This window comes from Macaca nemestrina, chromosome 5 (assembly GCF_043159975.1).
Source record: "Macaca nemestrina isolate mMacNem1 chromosome 5, mMacNem.hap1, whole genome shotgun sequence".
Lineage (NCBI taxonomy): Eukaryota > Metazoa > Chordata > Mammalia > Primates > Cercopithecidae > Macaca > Macaca nemestrina.
In genome coordinates this window covers 120278687-120303860 of record NC_092129.1, presented here as the reverse complement: position 1 = coordinate 120303860, position 25174 = coordinate 120278687, and the positions used below count along the sequence as shown (strand labels likewise).

Below are 25174 nucleotides of genomic sequence, written 5' to 3'. Positions count from 1 at the left end.
TGAGAGTGAGGGCCATCAGCACATTGTCACTTCTCAATACCATCAGTTAAGGTTTACTTATTTCACGCAGGAGGTTGTCTTTACAGCTATTGTTTTAAAGCCCCTGCTCTCCCTCTGCAAACTTCCCATTTGATGAAATTCTACCTTGAGTCTCAGTTTTCTCCTGTCTATTCCTCTTTTCTCTTATAACTAATATTTTTTTATCACACTACCAGATGTGTTTCTGTGTATGTTTATGTGTTGTGTGTGTGATGTTTATATGAAACAACTATAATTAATTGGCTTAAAGAAAAATAAGAACTTAAAACAAATATATTGCCAGAAAAAATATAAACTTTCATGCCTTTAGGTCATGTGGCTCTAACAATCTTTAGACAATAAAGACAGTTTAAAGACTATTGGTAAAGTAAAAGAAAAATGTCTTCAACATTTAGACGTTTGGTCCAAATTCGGCAGGTTGAATACTGTCTTTGTTAGAATTTTAAGGCCATAAACTACTTCTATCACTTTTTTCTAATTGTTTGACTTGTCTGTTGTAGAGTCATATATTCTAGGTAAGGTCTGGGGACATACAGAGTTAGCCAGGTTTGCTAAACTAGCTTGGGAAGAGTCAGACATTACAACTCTGTTCTTGTACTGGGCTCTGCAAGCTGATACATGGTTAAAAATTGCTTATTTACAAGGTTCCTCAACCAAAATAAAAGTTGCTGAAAGTTGGCATTGTAACATGTACTTGAGACTACTGAAGAAACAATTATACATGCAAGGTGTGTAAGGAAAGTAGAATGTTTTTGGTAAAAGCAAATAAGAAAGCATGAAAATATTGTTAAAGAGAAGATAACTTTGTTTAGTTCTGAGGATTTTAAAGATTGTCCTGTCCAAAAAAAAAAAAAAAAAAAGGAATGGGACAAAACTGAAGGTTTAGGCAAGTTGTAAACGATTTGTGAAAGAGGATCTTAAAAAGAAAGTTCTGTGAGTATGAGCTAGTTGGCTAAGATTTAAAGGAAATGATCTAGTTTTACCATAGGTTGAATATTGAAATAAAAGCACACTGATGCAAGCCTCAAATATGGGCTCATGTGTCTGATTAACAAGGTTTTCTTAGACAGTTGATCTGCTGTTTAACAGAAAATTATAAAATATTATAAAAATGCTTATGGAAATTTTACCTCATATTCAAACTAAGATATGATGTATTTGTTTATGAAGTTTTATTAAGAATTTTGTTTAATGTTAATAGTACCACTAATGTCAAGGTAAATTTTGACTTTCTCTTTTGAACAAGATCTTTGTGTAATATTAAAAGATAATAAAAGACTTTTGTTTACCTTTTAAATAAATGACAGGAAATAAAGGAGAACAGAGAGAGGAGGCAGATTCTGTTTGCCTTACGCTGTCTTTATTGGTCCTGTTTGAAATGCTGAGTCTCCCCTCTACCAGTGAGTAAAGTGACCTGGGATTTTATTTTGTAATATAATGTGTTTAAAACTTTGATATCTGACAAACTTTCCAAAGTCAAATTCTAAATTAAGCTTTAAAAAATAATCTGGTTAGCCTTTTAGCTATTAGATATCCTAAAGTTCAAAAGAGATGTATTTGGATTATTTGGTATATAAAAATCACACAGGAAGCAATGTAGGGTATAAAATAATGTTTGACTTTCTTTGGGCTATATTTGAATAAATATGTTATTGGTGTGTGTTCCAAAATTGTATAAGGTTCCTATAATTCTGATAGGTCTCAATACATGTTAACAGTAATAATTAAGACTGTTATGTTAAATTACTGTGTGCCACATAGATGTCCAGACCTTAACTGTGGCTGTTCTCAGACTTTCGTCATCCACAATTGTTTTACATTTGTCCTTTCCAAAAGGGACTTTTATAATCAGCTATAGGACTCTGACAGGTGCTCTTGCAGGCAGGTTTCTGATGACTTTAGAGATTGCAACATTAGAATATAATTTAAAAAAAAAACTCCCAGGACTCTCATGGGAGCTGAAATGTTTATAAACATTAAGCAGAACAGGAGTTAATTATCTGGATTGAACTAATGGAAAACCAACATAATCCCTTCATAACCTTTTGTTTGAAACATTGCTAATTTTTTTTTTGTTTGTTTGTTTGTCTGTTTTTCAAAGTCCAGAAAACCTTTTCTCTCTTGAGTTATATATAAATATAAAAAATTGGGTAAAATACATTTCTGTGATCAAAATATGGAGCATACTTCTTTCTAAATGATTTCTCCAGAATTTGAAAACTATTTGTAAGTATACGTATTTATGAAAGTATAGGTATTTGCATAACTTCATTAAGAATCTGTTTTCTTTTGTAACAGGACACCATTGGAGACACTGGTTAATTTTACCAAGGCTTTGACTGGAATGGCATACTATCAGACTGCTTTAAGGAATAAAAGTTGATTTATGGAGCCAATAAAATGCCCCTGGAAAAACTGACATCATACCTTGTCCATGCAATTCCTGTAGAGGGTTCCTGACCTGTGGTAAGTAAGGAATGTAACTTTCTGACAGGCCCATGAGCCCTAAGTTATCTTGAGACCTCGAGGTGAGGAATACTCCCAATTTGTACAGATATTTGTAAGCACAGTTAAATTCATGGCTGGGCTCATGACTTTAGAAAGTCTAATCTGAGATTCCTTATGTAATAAAGCTCCAGCAAAGCCATTTTTAAAAAAGAGCTTGCATGGCAAATACTTGCTTTTATGGCTTTAAGCAAATATTCAGGTCAAGTATAATAAGACTAACACTTATTTTGCAAGTTATTTTGTCCTACTATGATTTGTGTTCAGTAAAACCAGTGACTGGAGGGAGAAAAATTAGGTTTCAGAAAAAAACTATAATACATCTGTTGTTAGATTCTAGTCTTGTTCATCGTTCCTGAGTTTACATAATTTTCTGAAATTTGAACTGAATTCTGAATCTTTCTAGGCTACAAGTCCCAAATTATTGCTTTCAAATTTTTCTTCCATTTTTTATGACTTAGACTCGATGAAACTGCTACTACCTGTTTCCTGAGGCCCTGCAAGCTGAGCTTATTCCTTGTTATACAGGTGAGAAGAATATGTCAGGTCGCCAGTGCCTTCCTTCTCTATAACTAAAGGTTCTTTGAGTCTAACATCTGGATAAATTGTGCCCAACATTAAACTTCATTTTTCTTCTGTCTCTATAGAAATACCTCTTATTAAAAATCAATTTGCCTTCATCACAGACAGAAGTCAAGACCATCTAAGATGCTATCTCCTGATATGGGAAACAGCTGTTTAACTGAGCTGATCTAGTTTCAGGACTAGTCTGCAGTTCATTTAAGTGCTGTGCTAAAACTGTTGATAAGGATATTAACATCTTTGTCACATAAGCCTAGGAATACTAACTGGGAACTCCATGAGTACATGCAAACAGCTGCAAAGTGGTTTTATTTTTATTTCCCTTGTGAATAACCCATCTCAACCCCCAACTATGCCTCTTGTCAACAGGAAGAAGCTAGAGTGATCATCAGCCTTTTCCCATCTTTATAGCCAACACCTTAAGAGTAAGGTGCTATGGAACCCAAAGCAGGGTTTAAAACTACCTTTGCAAATTATATCAGGGAAAAAATTATGACAGTAAAAGAGATCTAATTTACCTGCTCCCCCCAATCTTGCATTTCCCTTCAACATTCCTGAGCTTAGGCTAAGCTAACTTTGAGAGACATTTAGTTTATATGACTTTTATCTTATTTTATTTTGTTATTTTTATAGAGATGAGGTATCCATAAATTTCCCACGTTTGTATCAAACTCCTGGATTCAAGCAATCCTCCCACCTTGGCCTCCCAAACCTCAAGGATTACAGGAATGAGAATGTACCCAGTCTATATGACATTTAGTTTTAAATGATAATAGGCCTCCCCAACGACTCAACCACCTTTGTAAATCTAATGAAACATTATCAGGCTAGGGGGAGGAGCTAAGGTGTGGTCTGATCACAACATCACTACTATAGATTGCCCTTTTGAGATATTTGTTCAGGTTTTTGCCTGTCGAAAACCTGGACCTGATTGCTGCTGTGGTTCCACATGGGAGGACTCAGCTTAAGAGGACAGCTTTGCCCTCCTACAATTTTATCTCTGCCTGAACCAATCAGCAGCAAGTAGCCATTACCTGGCCACCCCATCCCTTCCCTCAAACTGTCTTTGAAAAAATGCTAACCTAAAAGCCTGAGATGAGATTGATTTGAGTAACAACCCCATCTTCTGTGTAGTATGGCGCGCCTTGTGTGAATTAAACTTCTTTAGCGCAATGCTATGGTCTTTATTTATGCAGTGGGAAGGAAGAACTGATCAAGCAATTATACGTCTACTCTTGTCTTATTTGGTCTATTCTCTATACCTTAGTCAGAATGACCCAGTAAAACTGAAAAGAAGACAAAGTCATTTCTCTGCTCAAAATTTTTCAATGATTTGCTATTTTTCTTAAATAGAAGCCAAAATATTTGACAACCTACAAAATGCTTTGCAATCAGTCCCACTTCCAGCCCAACCCTACCTTGTTATTTTCATGACCTCATCTCATATTATAGCCTCTTTCATTCATTGTCCTCTGGCTACATTTTCTTGCTTACTTGTCTTCCTGAACATGCCAAGCATTCTCCTGCCTGGAAGTCTACTCTGGTTGTTTTCTTTGTTCACATTGCTCTTCACCCAAATAGCTACATGGATATCTCTTTTCCTGCAGATTTCTGTTCAAATTTGATTACTTCAGTGAGCTCTTCCTCAACTATTCTGTATAAAACAGCCAACTATTAACCACTTCCCTTAAGATGACAGCAAGAATAAGGAAAGGAAAAAGGAAAATAAAAGCACAAAAGATTATCCACTTTCCTTTCCCATTCCTATATTCTCTAATCTTCCATGCTTTATTTCTATCATTAACTTTTTATTATGATGTATAATTTACGTACTATAATATACACTACTCTTAAGTATTTGCTTTTTCTCCTTAGCTCTTATGTCTTCTATAATAGTATATACTTTACTTCTATTTAGTTAGTGATTTATTTTTTGAGGCAGGATCTCAATTCTGTCACCCAGGCTGCAGTGCAGTGGTTTAATCACAGCTCACTGCAGCCTCAACCTCCCAGGCTCAAGCAGTCCTCCCACCTCAGCCTCCTGAATAGCTGGGACTACCAGTTTACACCACCACAGTTGGATATGTTGTTTAAAAAAAAATTGTAGAGATGGCATCCCCCTATGTCGTGCAGGCTGGTCTTTAAGTCCTCCAAGCGATCCTCCACCTCTGCCTCCCGAAGTGCTAAGATTAAAGGCATGAGTCACCACACCTGGTCATATTTATTTGTTTACTTATTTACTATATATCTTCCTAAATTCAATTTAAAAATGACAAGGGCAGACATTTTGTTTGTTTTATTTGTAGAGAACCCACGGTTTTTTTAGTAACTTTCTTTTTTTTTTTTTTTTGAGACGGAGTCTCGCTCTGCCGCCCAGGCTGGAGTGCAGTGGCGCGATCTCGGCTCACTGCAAGCTCCGCCTCCCGGGTTCACGCCATTCTCCTGCCTCAGCCTCCCGAGTAGCTGGGACTACAGGCGCCCGCCACCTCGCCCGGCTAGTTTTTTGTATTTTTTTTAAAGTAGAAACGGGGTTTCACGGTGTCAGCCAGGATGGTCTCGATCTCCTGACCTCGTGATCCGCCCGTCTCGGCCTCCCAAAGTGCTGGGATTACAGGCTTGAGCCACCGCGCCCGGCCTTTTTTAGTAACTTTCTGGTGAAGAATTTAACATGCATTTTCTCATTTAATCCTCATATTAATGAATTATTTCCTCCACAGAAAAAAGGAAAAACTCAAACTTACTATATTTAAAATAATGGGCTTTAATCATATTGCCAGTGAGTAGTGATGATAGTGATGACCAGTGTGGAGCAGCTACTGCAAGGACGCTGGCTGCAGAGCGTGAGACATGGACAGGGTTGTGTGCTCTGCAGTGCTGGTAGGAGCTAGGAGCAGGCTAGAGCCAAGACCCCTACTTGGTTGATGGGGCAGAAGCCCGTGCTCCCTAGCACAGCTGCAGCCACCCAGCTTTGGCTCTGGACTCCAGCATCGCTGCACTCTCAGGGACCCAGGAAGCTCCTCGCCATCGCAGGTTTGAAGGTACCTGCTCCTGCTCCCTGGCCTCTCCCCACTTCTAGCACCCGCTCTAGCATGGGACAAAGTTGTGACCAAGCCTGGGTGCTGTTGTAGCTCGACCAAGTGTGCGGGCACTTAGGGCAGCACTGACATACCAGCTTCCTGCTGCCTCAACCTCCTCCAGATTTCGGGCACCAGGAGGGAGGCTGGCCAGGGGTGGGTGGTGAGAGTGGCTCAGCGTGGGTCTGCGGCACCCCTCAGCACAAACAGCGTGGGCACTGTGGACAGCATGTTGATGGTGGCAGGTGGCAGGTGGCAGACAGGCCCTTTGGTGGAAAGGGGTGCATCCCAGGTGAAACCCCACCTTCAAGGCAGGGATGGCCTGAAGCTATCAGTTGTCAGTTCTAGCTGGAGTCCACTTCCCAGAGTGAGAACTTATGGTGCTTTTTTTGGGCCTGTCAATAACAGTTCATGGACAAATGAGAGCATATTTCCTCCCTTCTGAGCCCATTAAAACCCTGCACTCAGCCAGACTCGGACATATGTCGGGACTACCAGCTATGGGAAGGAACTACCTACTTCAGGTCTCCTGGTGTCATAAGGATGACATGTCTGCAGAAAGGAGCGACCCACTAGGGGACTCCTTTGAGCTGTTCTGTTGCTCAATAAAGCTCTTCTCCACCTTGCTCACCCTCCAGCTGTCCGCATACCTCATTTTTTTAAGAGGCAGGACAAGAAGTCAGGACCAACTGAATGGTGGGAATGAAAGAGCTGTAACACAAACAGGGCTGAAACTCCCCCCTGATCGCCATGCTGAGGGCAGTGAAAGGAGAGAAGAGCTGAAGAGGTCCTTTGGGGATGCCAGACCTAGAGGCTCCCCGAGCCAGGGTTTTGATACCCCCTTTGGGGCTCTGTGGTTCCTTGTGTCTGGAAGCTTCTGGGTGCCACCACATTCCCCTCATCCGGGCACAGGTGCCCACAGTGGAAGCTGCTTGTGGTACATCTGATCCAGCCACAGCCTTACACAGATCTGGCACTTGTGCCGGTGACTGGAGCTGTCCACTCTGCTGCAGCAGCCAGCATGCCTGGTTGTGCACAGTGTGTGGACCCCACGCTCACTTTCTCACATACCCCTTGCCACACCGTGCCTGGCTTACCCTTGGTCAGCGTGGGATCCTAGCCAGTAGCGCAAGCCAAGCACAGCCTGCCAGGCTGACTGGGCAGAATGAGCCCAGTGGGCCCAAGCAAAACTCAGGCAAACATGCCACTGGTCACAGAGGTTTCCGGATGGAAAAGCAACACCCTAAGGAACTCAAGACAGTAGTATTGCCAAGATTTTAACTTTAACTTTGCGAAGTCACAGAATACCCTCTTAATTACCATGCTCTATATCCTCCTAGCCACTCTGTAGAACAAAGTTCAGACAAAACAAATAGTAACATGATTGAAATGGAGATTGGCAGGATACTAGAACAAGCAGATATCAAGCTACTTCAGAACAATATCCTCTTAGTTGTCATATCTAAGAGAAAAAGTAAATAAGCTCATAATAAAATACAGAGAACAAAAAAGCTGAGAATGCATGATTAATATAATATCAATTTGAGAAAATACTACATTTAAAACTAGTTGTCAGTAGAAGCAGGAGTAGAGAAAGGAAGGGAATACAACTCTATTAAGTCAAGTTTCAGGAAGAATTTTCCAGTTGGAAAGAATAAGAAAAGTTATTAGGGAAGTAATAAAGGGTCATTTCTAGAAGATATAAAAACCTATGCATGTCTATCTATTAACTAAAAAAAAAAAAAAAGTCAACCCTTTCATCTTGAAAGAGAAAGAGATTCATTTAAATAATCCATTATTAAATGCATCTCTTTCTCTTCCCAAGGCCCCAATAATGTTATGACAAAGTAACACCAAGAATGTGAAAACCCATAGAATTGTAACTATAAAAATTGAGATATTTCAGCCCACTTTTAGTGGATCTAAAGTGAGTTTAAGAGGTAGGAACCATTTAGTAGAGTCAAAAACGATAAAACCTGAAATTCTCTAGAGTAGGATGTTAATGAATGGTGAAAGAATCTGAATATGGAAGCAAAAATTGCCATGGAAAGCAGGGAATGAGGCAAGATTATAAAAACACAGAACCTATTTTTTTCCTCAGGACTCTTATCCTTACCTGAAGTACACAGGTTCCCTTTCTGTTTGAGATTTGAGATCAGTATTTTATTTGCTAAATAAATATGGAGCAGAGGATCCAGACTTGACTCCCCAGGTGTAAGAGAGGAGTGAGACACAAAGCTGGAAAAAAAAAAATAAGAAAAGTTATTTTATCTTTCAGTTTTTTCTCATCATCCCTAAGCTCTCCCACATCTCATGGAGGGACATAACCCCCTCTTTTCAAATTAGCCAGTATCCTACCTTTAGCTATGGTCCTACATTTATTGTCTGTGTAATTAATGAGAGAAATAAGATGGTAAATAACTTTCAAAACGGAGAGTATAGCTGTAACAAAGTCTTTGAAAGCAATTGACATACAAAAATTCTACAAATAAAAGTAAGTTCAAATAATAAAATAGTACATTATTTATAGACTAATGCTTTTCCCATTCCACTGTATTTTAAAACTATGAAACCAAATGCCATACTGGAAAGAAATGTTAGGGAAATGTCAGCAGTAATTCAGTGGGTCAATGAAAGGGCTTCAACTTAGCAGGATAACTCTCAAATTATATGCAGGATCATATTTGTATTTTCATAGTGATAGTTTTCATAAGAGTATCTCTAAATGAATTTCAAAAATAATTCTTACATTAAAAAGTTTTTTTTTTCTTTAGGCAATTTTTTAATACAGAGGCTATCCATGAAATATGTATATGTCTTCAGTTGTTGTTGAAAGCAAGATCAGCTACTCCTCTCTCTGAAAAGTATTTTACTTCATCTTCATTCTTGAAGGATATTTTTGAGGCATATAGAATTCAAGGTTGGGAGTGTTGCTGTTATTGTTCTTTTTGTGTTGTTTTGGGTTTTTATTCAGCATGTTGAGAATATCATTTTACTGTTTTCTGACTTTTATTACTGCTATTGATGAGTCACCTTTCAACTTAATATTTTCCCTTGGGCCATTTTTAAGAATTTTTTTATGGTGTATTTGATGAGTTACAGTTTCATTATGTTTCTAGTTGTGGATTTATTTTTATTTCTTTTTTTCCTGAAATTACTTAGGATCCTTGACTCTATGGATTTCTGTTATTGACCATTTCTGAAAAATTATCAGCCACAATTTTTTTTTTAACCTTGGCTGGTAACATTTATTATTTGTGTCCTATTTCTTTTTTTTTTTCTCCTCTTAGGACTTCAGTTGAAATTATGTTACATTTTCTCACTCTGTCCTGTATATACTTTATTCTCTTGCTGTATTTTCCTTTTATTTCTTTGTCTCCCATGCTTGTGTTTTTTTTTTTTTTTTTTAACAGTGTAAACTTAGCTTAGCTAGAAATATGTTTTCCATATGTGCTTCCCTATATGCTTCCAGGTTATAGTGGGACAAAACAGAAGTTTGTAAATGATTTAGAAAGTGGAGAGGAAGCAACAGTCATAACCTCTGTTGGCTGTTTTGGTGTTAGGCTGTGAGAACCAGAAGCAGCCACTCTCAGAGAAGCAAATTCGAAATTAACCATACTCTCCCCAACTCTGCATTTGTAGTATTGACCTGCTAGCCCTGTTGACCAAGAGTGACCTCAGGCCCACTCCATCTCAGACGGAAAGGCAATACCCTGACACAGATGTCTCCACCAGCTTTCCATAATGGTCCCATTCGGCAAGTCAGCCATGCCTGGTTTCTGATGTCTCTGGCAAGTTCTAATTTGTCCACCCTTACTGGTTCTTCAGAGAGGAGGGGAGCAAATTTTTCTGTTCCTCTAATTCACTCATTCTGACCCTTACTTACCCAGTGTCTTGCGCAGTTGTCTAAAATGTTAGTGCTATAATCAAGTCCTATTCTGCATTACTTAACAGTGGTAGTGCTCATGTGGTTGAACTTTGTCTGTACTGTGTACTGTTTCACTGCACTCGTTTTAGAACACTAACTTTACATTCTTGTATATAATTAGCTATGAGGTCTATGCAGTGAATTTTTAATTTATTAAATTTTGGAGTCCTTTACATTCTTTGTATCCTTTTTTACACCTGTAGCATCACATTTTATTTCCCTGTTTCTGCTGATATCCTTTACTTTTGTCTTTGATTTCTTTAACTTAAAAAGCGTAAGAGTTTCTTCTGCCCTGAACTCCTGGGCTCTAGTGGTCTTTCTGGCCTGGAATTAGTCATCTCACAGAGTGATCCATGAAAAGATTTAGAAACAACTGAGCTCAAACCACAGCTTAGACCAGTTCCTAAGTAATAAATAAGTTCTCTTTGTTTAACATCACACTAGATTGTAAAGTCCTTATAAAAAACAGATTTGCTTATTTTATCCATAACTGAATTTATAGGACCTAGAGGAGCTCTGAGTGTCTGAGAGGTACTCAATACATATTTGTTGAATAAAAGCATGGCCAAAAAAGGATAGAATTGTTTTGTGCTCTTCCTGATGATTTCAATAGGATGTACTTCTGGGTCTATTTTTGTTGTTGTTTGTGTTTCGGTGGGTACATGCTTTTGGTGTGTTTTTACTTTATGTACCTGGCTATCTTTGATTGAGCTAAGCATTATACATAATTAGTTGTACAATTAAGCATAATTAAGCATTGCATAATTATTTGTAGGAATAATTAGAGGACTGAGATGAAGGAAAACCTTCATCCAGAGAGGATTTCTGTTTGTTTCAGTCATTGGGGGCATTACTTGTTCTCGGTCACATTCAACAGTTTGAATACCTTAGATTACTGAAGGCTCCAGACTTTTAAAATTAGGCTACAATTCTTCAAGGAAGCCAATCATTTTATTTTTTTTATTCACCTTTGTCCCAAAAGTGTATTAGGTAGCAACATATTGTGGGACATTTACCTGTTAGACTCTTCATTTTGTTCTATATTTTTTAACTATACATATGTCAATATAAATAGTCACATTTATGTAACTAACAAATACTTCTACTGGTTCTAGCTTTCCCTTTGATTTCAGTCTAATAATTATTTCTTTTCTTACAAGACCTGCAGTGATTTTAAGAAGATACTTTTAAATATATGTTATGCAGATTTTTAGAAGTTTTTAATAGAAGTGTTTGTACAAACAATCCTGCCATTATGGGAAACATCTAGCCTCCAGAAAATAACTTTCAGAATAATTTAGAGAGTTTTGATTAAGAATGCAGACAGGAGGCAGGACTAGCTTGCAGCTCCTGCTTGGACAGACAGAGCAGTTTGTGGAGACTCACATCATACAATTTTGCTCCAAGAAATACCACAGGAAAATACCAGGAAAGCTGAGAGAATTCTCTGACCTTTTGAAGGAATTGGATTGCTACTGCAGGCTCCCTGAGATGCCAAAAAATTGGGAGTGTACTTGCTTTCTCAGTAGGGAGGCTGGTGGTCTGGGGCAAGTTCTCAGCCCTGGTCACTAATTGCCTAAAAATGGACTCAGTGCTGTTGGGGGGACACAGTGGGAGTAAGACTGGCCTTTAGGACTGTGGGCTGTGTGGGAGCAGGGTGAGTCCTGTGACTGCTGACTTTCCCCCACTTCTCTGGTGACCTGTATGACTCAGCAGAGGCAACCTAATACACCTGGGAATATAACTCCATTGGCCTGGGAACCAAATTCCCATTCCACACACAGCAGCCGCAGCAAGCCCCACCCAAGGAAAGCCTGAACTAAAACATGCCTATCCCTGCTACCACCTGGTGATCTTTCTCTAATCAGTATAGTTGCCAAAGATAAAGGACATAATCTCTCGGGAGCTCTATGGCTCTGTCCACTGACTGAGAAACGTGAATATTTAACCAGACATTCCTAGGGCAAGTTTGCATCCTCCCTATAGTACCACAGCTGATGCACTCTTGAAAATGCCACCTCCTGCCTGGAGGGCAACCAACACAAAACCAGCGCACTGAACAAAAATACAACCAAAGACCCTCACAGAGTTCACCTCACTCTGCTACTATCTTCACCAGAGCAGGTACTGGTATCCACAGCTGAAAGACGTGAAGATGAATCACATCAGAGGACTCCCCAGTACCGGCCCAGAGCTCAGTACCTCTGCTTGGTTGCTAGATGCAAAAGAGCAAAAACAATCACTGAAGTTCAGCTCTCAAGAAGCTCTTCCCTAGGGGGAGGGGAAGAATGCCACAACAAGGGAGCACCTGGTGGGACAAAAAATTCTGAACAGCAGCTCTTGAGTCCCAGATATTCCCTCTGATATAATCTACCTAATGAGAAGAAAACAGAGAAACAATTCTGGTAACATGACACAACAAGGTTTTTTAACACCCTTAAAAGATCACACTAGCTCACTAGCAATGGATCCAAACCAAGATGAAATCTCTGAATTGCCGTAAAAAAAATTCAGAAGGTTGATTATTAAACTAATCAATGAGGCATCAGAGTAAAGTGAAATCCAACTTGAAATCAAAAACATGATACAAATTATTAAAGAAAAACCTTCAGTGAAATAGATAGCATAAATAAAAACAATCACAACTTATAGAAATGAAGGATACACTTAGAGAAATCCCAAGTGTGCTGGAAGGCCTCAGCAATAGAATAGAACAAGCAAAAGAAAGAACTTCAGAGCTTGAACACAAGGCTTTCGATTACCCATACCATCTAAGACAAAAATGTAATAAATAAATGAACAAAGCCTGCAAAAAGTTTGGGACTATGTTAAGCATCCAAACCTAAGAATAATTGGTGTTTCAGTGGAAAAAGATAAAAAGTTTGGAAAACATACTTGAGGGAATAATCAAAGACAACATCCCCAGCCTTGCTAGAGATCTAGACATCCAAATACAAAACACTCAAAGAACACCTGGAAAATTCATCACAAAAAGATCATTGCCTAGGCACATAGTCATTAGGTTATCTGAAGTCACGACGAAGGAAAGAATCTTAAGAGCATTGAGGCAAAAGCATCAGGTAACCTGTAAAGAAAAACTTATCAGATTAACAGCAAAGGACTAATATGCAGAATCTACAAATAATTCAAACAAATCAGTGAGAAAACAAACAAAAAAACTCATCAAAACGTGGGCTAAGGACATGAATAGACAATCCTCAAAATAAGATACACAAATGGCCAGCAAACATAGAAAAATGCTCAACATCACTAATTATCAGGAAAAGATAAATCAAAACCACAATGTGCTACCATCTTACTCCTGAAAGAATGGCCAAAAATAAAAAAAATAATAAAAATAAGAAATAATAGATGTTGGCATGTATGTGGTGAAAAGGAAACACTTTTACATTGTTGGTAGGAATGTAAACTAATACAACCACTATGGAAAACAATGTGGAGATCCCTTAAAGAACTAAAAGTAGATCTACCATTTGATCCAGCACTGGTATCTATCCAGAGGAAAATAAGTCATTATACCAAAAAGATACTTGCATGCACATGTTTATAGCAGCACAATTTGCAATTGAAAAAAAAAAAAAAAACAAAAAAAACAAAAAAACAGGAATAAGCCCAAATGTCCATCAATCAATGAGCGGATAAAGAAAGAAAGAAAAAAAAAAAAAAAAAACAAAAAAAAAAAACAAACTATGTATATATGTGTGTGTGTGTGTGTGTGTGTGCGTGTGTATGTTTATAGCAGCACAATTTGCTGCTATAAATACACACACACACCATGGAATACTACACAGCCATAAAAATGAATGAAATAATAGTATTTGCAGCAACGTGGATGGTATTGGAGACTATTATTCTATGTGAAGTAACTCAGGAATGGAAAACCAAACATCGTATGTTCTCATGTAGTGACAAAGTTATGAGGACACAAAGGCATAAGAATAATACAATAGACTTTGGGAACTTGGGAGAAATGGTGGGAGGTTGGTGAGGAGTATAAGAGTACACATTGGGTACATTGTACAATTGTACACTGCGTGGGTAACGGGTGCATCAAAATCTCAGAAATCACCATTAGAGTACTTATTCATATAACCAAGCACCACCTGTTCCCCAAACACCTATTGAAATTTAAAAAAAAAAAATCATATTTATAAAACAAACAGAGAAAAGGGAAGAAAAAGTAAAATAACCCTCATTCACATTTAACTGAAATTGCTGGCTGAACAATGCACTATTCCACCTAGGCTTTTACACATGTAAGAAAGGGAAGAAAAGATTTTTAAAAAGGCTGGGCATGGTGGCTCATACCTGTAATCCCAGCACTTTAGGAGGCTGAGGAGGGGGCGGATCACAATGTCAGGAGATAGAGACCAACCTGGCTAAAATGGTGACACTCCATCTCTACTAAAAATACAAAAAAAATTAGCCGGCCTTGTGGCACGTGCCTGTAGTCCCAGCTACTCGGGAGACTGAGGCAGGAGAACCACTTGAACCCGGGAGGTGGAGGTTGCAGTGAGCCGAGATCACACCACTGCACTCCAGCCTGGGCAACAGAGCAAGATAGGAAGGAAGGAAGGAAGGGAGGGAGGGAGGGAGGGAGGGAGGAAAGGAAGGTTAAATAATAAAAATTGACAGTACTTGCAAGATCCAAGGATTTTCTATGGTTTCCTTTATTCTAGCAAGGGTTTTGTATGAGTTTTGTTTTGTTTTTAAGATTTGACACCTTTTCAAATACCTTAACCTATGTGTTTGTGCATAATGTGTATAGTATAGGTTCTTTTCTGAAAGTGTGTCCAATCTTACACACACACACACCCATGTGCATTTGTAACAACTGAAACTAAAAGAAGCTGATTACTAAGAATCTAATGAACCTTACTGTTTCCTCTTCATCAAACATATAATAATCATCAAATATCCATTTAAATTATAAATAAAATAAATGATTTTGTAAGATAAGTTTGAGGCCAGAAAACAGGATTGTTTACCAGTATTTGGCAAAACTGGTTTGATCCATGAAATGCTGATACATACAAATTGAACTCCATTTGTAATTTCTTTAAAGTAATATCCCATTCTTTTTTATTAGACCATTGATGAGTTCTCTCCTTTCTCCAGATCAGAACTATTTAGACTGTTTTTTTTACAAATTCAGTATGAAGGAATTTTTTTTTTTTTATAGGTGTGAATAGCATTGATGTAATGATGTTTCATGGAGCCCCACATTTCTGTCACTAGAGTGGTAAAATGACACAAAAGATGAACCAAAAGTCACTCGTAGATGACAATGGGTGAAAGAAAACACATTTAATTTACATAGTAACATAGAGAATATCAAAAGGGTTAAAATTCATGAAGAAAATTTCATTAAAAATGAATTCTAAAATATTAAATATACACTACTTAAGAGTGATCTAAAACTAGCACTAAATACATTAAAATGGATATATTTTGCAGGAATAGGATGCTTGCGTTTTCAGTGTTTTATCTGAATTATGTAATGGTTTACATAACTTTCTGTCAATGAAGGGAAAGCAGCTTTTTATCTGAGTATTCGCAGGGTTATCTGAGCATTCTTATTGCCTATATAACCTTTTCTGAATGAAGGCTGGCAAAATACAGAGAAAAGACTGAGAATCAATATCATATAACACTTTAAATAGAAAACATTAGCCCCTTGTTACATATCTACAGGCTGAATAAGGACCCAAACACAGCTCTTCCAACTCAGCAGTCAATGCTATCTTTGAGGCATGAGGGTTATAAGGCTATATTAATAACGGATTCTCAGTCTCACAATTAAGCTAAAGTCTAGACTTGAAGAGATAAATACTAGTTACCATGCCAGTCTGGGTTATAGCATGCCAGTCTGGGTTATAGCACAGTAACCACATATTTATTTTATTTCATTTTGATTTTAAACCTGCAGTGTATTGCCAGATCCCAAGTGAGTTGGAAACATTGCAATGATTGTTTTGTGTGGCTTTACTGTCACTTTTGTTAAAGGTAAACAGGATTCTCTGTTCAATCATTGACATCAAAGGCAAAGATGAATGATAAATTATTGTTCCTCTACTCTTGCATTTTGAGACAATTTTTGTTGAAGTCCAAATTTACAAGTGTTTGGGGAGGATGTTTTCTTCTGAGGAAACAACGTTCACAGCAGTCCAGACTGAGGGTAAATAGAGAGCAAAAACAGCGCTAGCTGCTGAGTGTCCTGCTTATATCCTCACATTTGCCCATCTATTAATCTCTATTAGTGTTTTATCTTATTTTTACAGATCCTATATATCTAGGAGGTTCCTTTTAAAATGCAAATAAAATAACTAAATGGGAGTGCCTCTGACTTCATTATCATTCGTCAACACCATAACAGGGATTATTTTACCACATTAGTTTGCTTCAGAGAGTTGAGCTGCAAGAAAATGGGACTGAATTCAATTATGTTTTGAAAATGAAAGTGCTGGATAACAAGGTAGCAGTTTCCAACAAATTTAAATATGAAAACCTTTATTCACATAATAAAATGTCTACTGTCTATTAAATTATATAGTGACAAAAGTCTTAGAGAATTCAGGGACATGTTAATATTATCAATTACAAATTGTGCTAGAGAAAGCTACTCCAAATGGGTGGGAATCATAGAAGCTGATCATTTTCCAGGGAATGACCTTGCATGCTTTTACCTAGAGGAACTGTTTAAATTTTTAGATTAGAAAAATAAATGAAAAAACAGAAGAATGGTCTAATATGTCTGTGTGTGTATATATATATATATTGTGTGTGTGTGTGTGTGTGTATTTAATGTTACCGTCAGAAAATATAGGCTTGTAAGAGAGCTTGAATTTCAATTTTAGAAAGAAACTTCAGTTTCTTTGGAGACAATGTTTACATTAATACAATAGTGTTTCTGTACATATATATCTGATATTGACTGCCATTATCTCTTCTATAACTTTCTTTGAGTCTCAGGTTTATATTTAATCTTATGATATCTTCATGTATATCTCCTATAAATATTTCAAACTTAAACTTTTAAAAGCATAAGACATTATTTCCCCTCTCCAGTTGCAAAGCTCTTCCTTCTTTGTAAATGAATGAATAATACAGCAACCACTAGAGGATGCAAGATAGATCTTATCTCATTATGTCCTGATTTTCATATTTACTTTTGAAGCTATTAAGTTCTCTCTCTCTTTTTCTGTAAAAAATCCTAAGTGTCCTATTATCCAGTCAAATTTTTTGCTGTAGTTGTGTAACCAATCTCTTTAATCCAAGGTATATTTTCAGTGCTATATTAGCAGTCATACTGAAAAAATAAACTAACCATTGTTATTTGGGATAATTTGTTATGCAGCAATAAATAACTAATACACTAAATTGAGAACTCCTGGAAAGAGAGAAAAATATATAAAAGATTCCTTGTTTTACACTAAATCCCTAGACTCCACCTCACTTTGATGGTATTAGACAAAATAGAAACTCCATTTTTCTGATGTATGTAGAATTAAAAAAAAGCAAAACATCAATTATTAAAACAACTATAAAAATGTGTAGCTCAAACTAGAGAGAAGCTGGAATGGCTCGAGGAAGGAAAATGGGAAATGAAATCAAAGAATTGATTCATGTGAAATAAAAGAAAAATGTTTTTTGCAAACAAAACTGCTTACTAAAGGGTATACATCTTATGAAATAATTTATTTTTTTGCTCACTGAAAACTATGATGGAGTTATAGATGCAGAAGTAACTTTGTAGTTGACTTTGAAAATTGTTTTGAAAAGAGAAGAAAAGAGTTAGATATTTGCTGAGGCAATGGGAGGAAAAAATGTGCTGAAGTTAAGGAGGATAGGGAGGAGAAGACAGAAAAAGAAAGAGAAAGAAAATATCCCAGAGAAGTATAATGGTAGTGGCATTGGATGGCTTATTTGTATCTCTTTTTAAATATTTTGAAAATTTTTAATGTATGTACAGATCACAGAAAGGACTGATTCTACTTCTGTGTGGTTAGTGTAAATACAGAGAGTACCTACTCAGTGAAAAGAAAATTAGTAAGGTTAAATAATTTAGAAGAAGGCCGGGCGCGGTGGCTCAAGCCTGTAATCCCAGCACTTTGGGAGGCCGAGACGGGCGGATCACGAGGTCAGGAGATCGAGACCATCCTGGCTAACCCGGTGAAACCCCGTCTCTACTAAAAAATACAAAAAACTAGCCGGGCGAGGTGGCGGGCGCCTGCAGTCCCAGCTACTCGGGAGGCTGAGGCAGGAGAATGGCGTAAACCCGGGAGGCGGAGCTTGCAGTGAGCTGAGATCCGGCCACTGCACTCCAGCCTGGGTGACAGAGCGAGACTCTGTCTCAAAAAATAAATAAATAAATAAATAAATAATTTAGAAGAAGATGGAACTCTGAGCTAGATGTCACTACAAAAAAAGAGAACCGCAGGAATCTAAAGACATACTAGGGAGAATATTGAATTTTCCCCTGAAAGTACAGTAAAATTTTGAGCTGATGTTGTCTAGATCTTTAAGGCAGGAAGGGTACAGATGAAATATGAGTTATCTATATCAACATGAGCTTAGTTTAATGAATCATGAGATTGTATTTACGTTAAATAACTATATTTTGAATCAGTCATAACTATTCAGGATATAATAAATCATTTCAAGTATTTTCCATAACAGGACTGTAATGCAGAGGTTTGGTTACACAGATGGTGGAGAAGCCAAATATCTCACAGTAGGAAGCCACTACCAACACTAATTAGGAGGGATAAACGAAGAGGAGGTTTAACCTAAGCCAGAAGATAGCATTAACAGGCAGAAGCTACAATCTTGTGGACATGTCCTGAAAAAGTGGGAGCCACAAAGGATACACAGATTCTGGACACTACCCAATTCAGAGAGAAAGGGAGAGGGAGAGAGGAATACCGTGTGTTTTCTATTTCTTTAATTAATTTTTATCTGTGCCTACCTTTGTCCTAAACCACCCAGAAGCAGATGACAGGGTTGCCCAGAAAATACAAGATTATCACCCCTGTTACACAGAGCACAGCAAGAACAGAACAAATAATTGGCCAAACACACCCAGGATGGGCATGGTTTATATGTAAGGGGGACCAAATTATTAAATAACTTGATAAAAAGAATGAATCTAGAGATATAAACTAACAATTAAGATAAATTGCCACCAAACAATTGTGCCTAGAACTAGCTTTGATATACACTGATTTCAGAGCCCCATTAGGATACTGGTGCCACTGGGACAATTAAATTTCAGAACCCATTTAATTTCATATAGGCACCCACTTCAGGTCCGATATCATGTCACTGCCATATTCACAACATTTAAACTGATTTGGGGGCAATCCAACTTTTAATTCTGACTTATATAAATCTTCTAGATTTACAGCAACACCATGTTGAACGGCACTGCTTTGTCGTCTCTCCCATTCCAGGATCTGTTTATGTTCAGCGCTGTATCTCAAGGACAGGCAAATAGAGTCAGATTTTTGACATAGCTGAAGAGTGGTGACTTTAGAGAACTCTATTTCCTCTTATAAGAGCTTTTTAGGAAATAACCAGTTACTAGCAGGTTTAATGCATTGGCAAAGTCCAAGTGTCCTCTATAGCTCACATCCTTTGTGTCATCTATAAGGACATAGGAGGGCAACTTCCAGAAATAAAAATATGTCTGTACCTTCTGATCTCACTTTTTAGGTCAACACAGCCACCACAACCTGAGCTGCCATTTTCATTTCCTGCCATGGATATCTGACAGTCCTTCAGACTGAAGACAATTAAGTTTCATTGATATAAAAAATTACAGGATTATTAGAAGTATTTATACTTATTTTTGTTTTTAGCATGCCCACTAAATACTTCAGAGTTAGTCATAAATTAACAAGACAACCCCTCGACTTTACTCCTTTCATTATTTATTAGTTCTCAAAACAATTTTCTCAAAGTATGAAAGTTTCTGTTAAAAAAGGCAGCATGAAACTATTTCAGCCAGAGATAGTCTATGAATTCACAGTGTATGTGTCACTTTCCTTTGCCTTTCTGTAATAGTTACTCATAGACCTGAGCTTCTGTAATTGGCTTATTTTATTACTTGGAATAAATAAGATTGAATATAAGAAATCCTGTAGGAGAGGAAAACACAACTCTTGGGCTTGGATGTTATTCTTTGAAAACTCAAAGATTTTTCCAAATGGTTAATAAATGGACCATTATCTTATTTACTCTTGAGGAAACTTCTTTTCCAGCATCTGAGGTAATGACTTCCCAGTTTTTGACCTGCCACTGTAAGGTTTAAATTTGGTTTTTCTCAAAACTGATAGATCTCAGAAATTATATCAAAAGTGTTAAAGATTCTGAGCTACATAGTACTGCGTGTCAAAGGGTTATAGAGACATCTCTATACCAGGTGAGAGTCCATGAAAAAGGTCACTCAGTTCTGTTCTCACAAGTATTGTTCACTGAATTGAGTCAAGAAATGCTCAATAAAAGAGAAAAAGAACTAAATTTTTTTCCTGAGAATTACCTGACAAAAATGAGATCGCCGAAAGAAATGATTTAGGACCATATCACAGAGAGACACAAAGTAGCACCAGAGACCAGCTCATTAAGTTTACTATATAGAACTATGGTTATTTGTTTTTAAAAGATACTCTAAAATGGGTAAGTCAAAGTTTCACATATGGAAATATGTCCAAATTATAATGTGTTTGTCTCCCTGAAGAGTCTGGGCCATTCATTAAAAAAAAAAAAAAAAAAAAAAAGTTTGTCTAAGATTTAGAGCAGGAATAAAGTATCTCCATGAGAATTAATTTTCTATTCATACAGGAATTTGTAGTAATTCAATGTATTTTTTATAATTAAAATGTATTATTAATTTTGTGTAATACAAATGAAATTGGATTTAGAGATAAGTTTCTGCATGATGTTGAAAACTCATTATTAGAAAAATTCCCAATAATTTATAGAGAATTCTCAATAATTTATTTAAATACTCCCCCATCAAGTAGATATAGCATAACTGCTCACCACTTAAGTATGAGATGCATATAGTGACTTCCTTCTAAAGAATATAGTACGAAAATAAGGAGAAAAATAACATCTGTACAATCAAGATACCTGGAAAATACTGCTTTAGTGAGTTAATCATGGTTAACATCATTAATAAGTTGTTGTTTATAGTATATAAATACATGTTGATAGTGTATCCCCTTGAAATAGTACAATGAAAATGGCACTTTACCTCTTTATTTTCCTTGAAATAGATAAACCCTGTCTAGCCATGAGAAAAACATCAGAAAAACCCAGACTTAAGGATTTTTCATAAAATATCTCATCATGTTCCTCAACACTTTTAAAATAGGCCTACTTTGTTTTATTGTGCTTTGCTGATGCTGTGTTTTGTGTGTGTGTGTGTGTGTGTTTTTAACAAATTGAAGGGTTGTGGTAACTGTGTCCAGCAAGATGTGACTGAATTGCTGCAATCTCATGATCACACTTAGAGAGATGAGAGTTGCTTTTTGTGGATGAACAAATAACGTGGTTTCTTGAGACGTAATCTGTTCCTGGCGAAGATGCTATGAACAGCTTTGAAATAACAGGGATTTAGCATATTACATAAACTTAGTTAAGAACGCAGTCACAGGGTTTGAGAGGACTGACTCTAATTTTGAAAGAAGTTCATTGGTGTCGTTTTGCCAACACCATGTTCTCACTTCGTGTCTCTGGGTCACATTTTCGTAATTCTCACCATATTTCAGACTTTTTCATTATTATATCTGTTAAGGTGATTAGTGATCTTTAGTGTTACCATTGTAATTGTTTTGGGGCACCACAAACTGTGCCCATTTAAGATCGCAAACTTAATCAACAAATGTATGTGTTCTGACTGCTCCACCCACTGGCAATTACCTCTTTCCTCCTCGTCTCCTCAGTCTCTTTATTCTTTGAGAAACAACAATATTGAAATTATGCCAATTAGAAACTCTACAATAGCCTTTAAATCTTCAAGTGAAAGGAAGAGTAGCACATCTCTCATTTAAAATCAAAAGCTAGAAATGATTATGCTTAGTGAGGAAAGCACGTTGAAAGCTGAGACAGGTTGAAAGCCAGGCCTCTTGCACCAAACAGTTAACCAAGTTATGAATGCAAAGGGGAAGTTTGTGAGGGAAATTACAAGTGCTATTTTAGTGAACATATGAATGATAAAAACAGGCTTATGGCTGATACGCGAAAACTTTGAGTGACCTGGATAGAAGATAAAACCAACAAAAACATTTGCCCAAGCCAAAGTTTAATCCACAGCAAGGTCCTAACTCTCTTCAATTCCGTGAAGACAGAGAGATGAGGAAGTTACAGAGAAAAGTTTGAAACTAGCAGATGTTTGTTCATGAGGTTTAAGGGAAGGAGTCATCCCTATAATATAAAACTGCAAAGCAGAGCAGCAAGTGCTAATGTAGAAGCTGTAGCAAGTTATTCAGAAGATCTAGCTAAGATAATTGATGAAGATGACTAAGATGAACAATGGATTTTCAATGGAAACTAAACAGTTTTATGTGTATGAGAAGAAGATCCAAATAGGAATTTCATAGCTAGAGAGCAGAAGTCAATGTCTTGTTTCACAGCTTCAAAGGACAGGCTGACTTTCTGTTAGAGGCTAATGTAGCTGGTGACTTTGAAGTTGAAACCAAATCTCATTTACTATTTTGAACATTCTAGGCCCTGTAAGAATAATGTTCAATCTACTCTGCCTGACCTCCAGAAATGGAAGAAGAAAGCCTCAATGATAGCACATCTGTTTACAGCATGATTTACTGACTATGTTAAGCCCACTCTTGAAACATACTGCTCAGAAAAAGATTTGTTTCAAAATATTACTAATAGATAATGCACCTGGTCAATCAAGGGTTCTAATAGAGGTATACAATGGAGATTCACGTTGCTTTCATGCCTGCTAACAAAATATCCCTCTGTAGTCCATGGTGAGGAGTAATTTTTACTTTCAAATCTTATTGTTTAAGAAATAAATTTCATAAGGCTACAGATGCAGTAGATTGCAATTTCTCTGAGGGATCTGGGCAAAGCAAATTTAAAATCTTCTGGAAAAGATTCACCATTCTAAATTCCATTAAGAACACTAGCGTTTCATGGTAGGAGGTCAACATATCAACATTAATAGGAGTTTGGAAAAAGTTGATTCCAAGTTTCATAAATGACATTGAGGATCCAAGACCTGAGTGCAGGGAGTAACTGCAGATGTGGTAGAAATAGCAAGAGAACTAGAAGTGGGAGTGGAGCTGAAAGATGTGACTGAATTGCTGTAATCTCATGATCAAACTTGAAGAGATGAGAATTGCTTTTTATGGACGAGCAAATAACGTGGTTTCTTGAGATGTAATCTATTCCTGGTGAAGATGCTGTGAACAGCATTGAAATAACAGGGATTTAGCATATTACATAAACTTAGTTGAGAAAGCAGTGGCAGGGTTTGAGAGGACTGACTCTAATTTGGAAAGAAGTTCTACATGGGTAAAATGTTATCAAATAGCATTCTGTGCTATAGAAAAATCTTTCATGAAAGGAAGTTAATTGATGTATCAAACTTTGTTGATGTCTTATTTTAAGAAATTGTCAAAGATATCCCAACCTTCCTTCATCAGTCAGCAAAAGCCAATATTGAGGCACGATCCTCCACGAGCACAAACATCATAACTTGCTGGAGAGTCAGATGATCATTAGAATTTTTTAGCAATAAAGTAGTTTTAATTTAAGATATACACATTGTTTCTTAGGCATAATGTTATTGCACACTTAATAGATTACAGTATGGTGTAAGCATAATCTTTATATGTGCTAGGAAACCAAATAGCTTGTGTGATTCACTTTATTGAGATTGTCTGGAACTGAACTCACAATATCTATGAGATACGTCTGTATTATCAAAACCAAGGAAAGTCTGAGAAACTATCACAGTATATGTGAGCTCAAGGAGATATGACCACCAAATGCAAAATAACGTCCTATATAGGATCCTATAATGGAAAAATGAAATGACATAAAAGCTATAAAAATCTGAAAACTGTATGGATTTTTGTTAATAGTAATGTATCAATATCAGTTCATTAGTTGCAACAGATGTATCATGGGGAAACTAGGTGTGAAATTTAAGAGAAGACTAATATTCCAGCAACTCTTCCATAAACTTAAAACTATTATAAAATGAAAAGTTTATTTTTTAAAAACTTAGATTAGTAAAATATAGTTAAAATAATAAACTCCCTAAGAACTATGAATAATGATAACTATGACTAACATGATTATATTTTGAGTGATCAATCTACACAGATATTCAATATATTTGGAATTTAATGTTTCTTTAATGGAAACATACTTAAAAGTAAAATATGGCCCAGAAGTAAATGAGTAAAGTTAAATTTTAAATTATGATACACATGAAATGTATATGGAATTGAACTGCAGCCTTTCCTAACTTAATATGGAGCATCTCCACCTACCTACTTGACAATTCCAACACTAACCCAACTCTAAGCACATTGGCAAATCATATTGTGTTTACAGATATTGTCTTGGGATAGGGATAAAGAAAAATACATTATATCTCATATAGCAAGCATTATAAAAATTCTTTAAACCTTTTTTTTTTCTTTTTTTTTTTAATGAAAGGTCTAGAAGTTTGTTTAGCTTTATTCTCATAAACCCCAGAATCTTTTTCTTTTTCTCTTTTTGAAGATCACATGGGTGCAGCTTTATTTCACTCTTAGTTTATCTAGATCCTATTGTTTTTGTAGTTAATTTAAATCCTCTTGATTTCTTTAATTTATAGCCTTACATATCAATATACTGGAACAACTTGAAAATGTTCCTTTAGATTTTTATTTTTAAGGAGGAAATAAAGTATTGCAGATAATTTTTTTAACTTCCTTTATTATTTGCTCTGCCACATACAACATATATTATATTCAGTATTTTTTTCCAGGATTAACAAAAGGAA

General features: G+C 36.6%; 1 long non-coding RNA gene across 1 annotated transcript in view; it reads right to left on the bottom strand.

Moving 5' to 3' along the window:
• Positions 1 to 25174, bottom strand: part of LOC139363376 (uncharacterized) — a 321840-nt gene that overhangs the window by 158854 nt on the left and 137812 nt on the right. Inside the window, exon 3 of the long non-coding RNA XR_011623635.1 lies at positions 8317 to 8438. This is a non-coding gene — a long non-coding RNA (uncharacterized lncRNA). The remainder of the gene's footprint in view (positions 1 to 8316; positions 8439 to 25174) is intronic.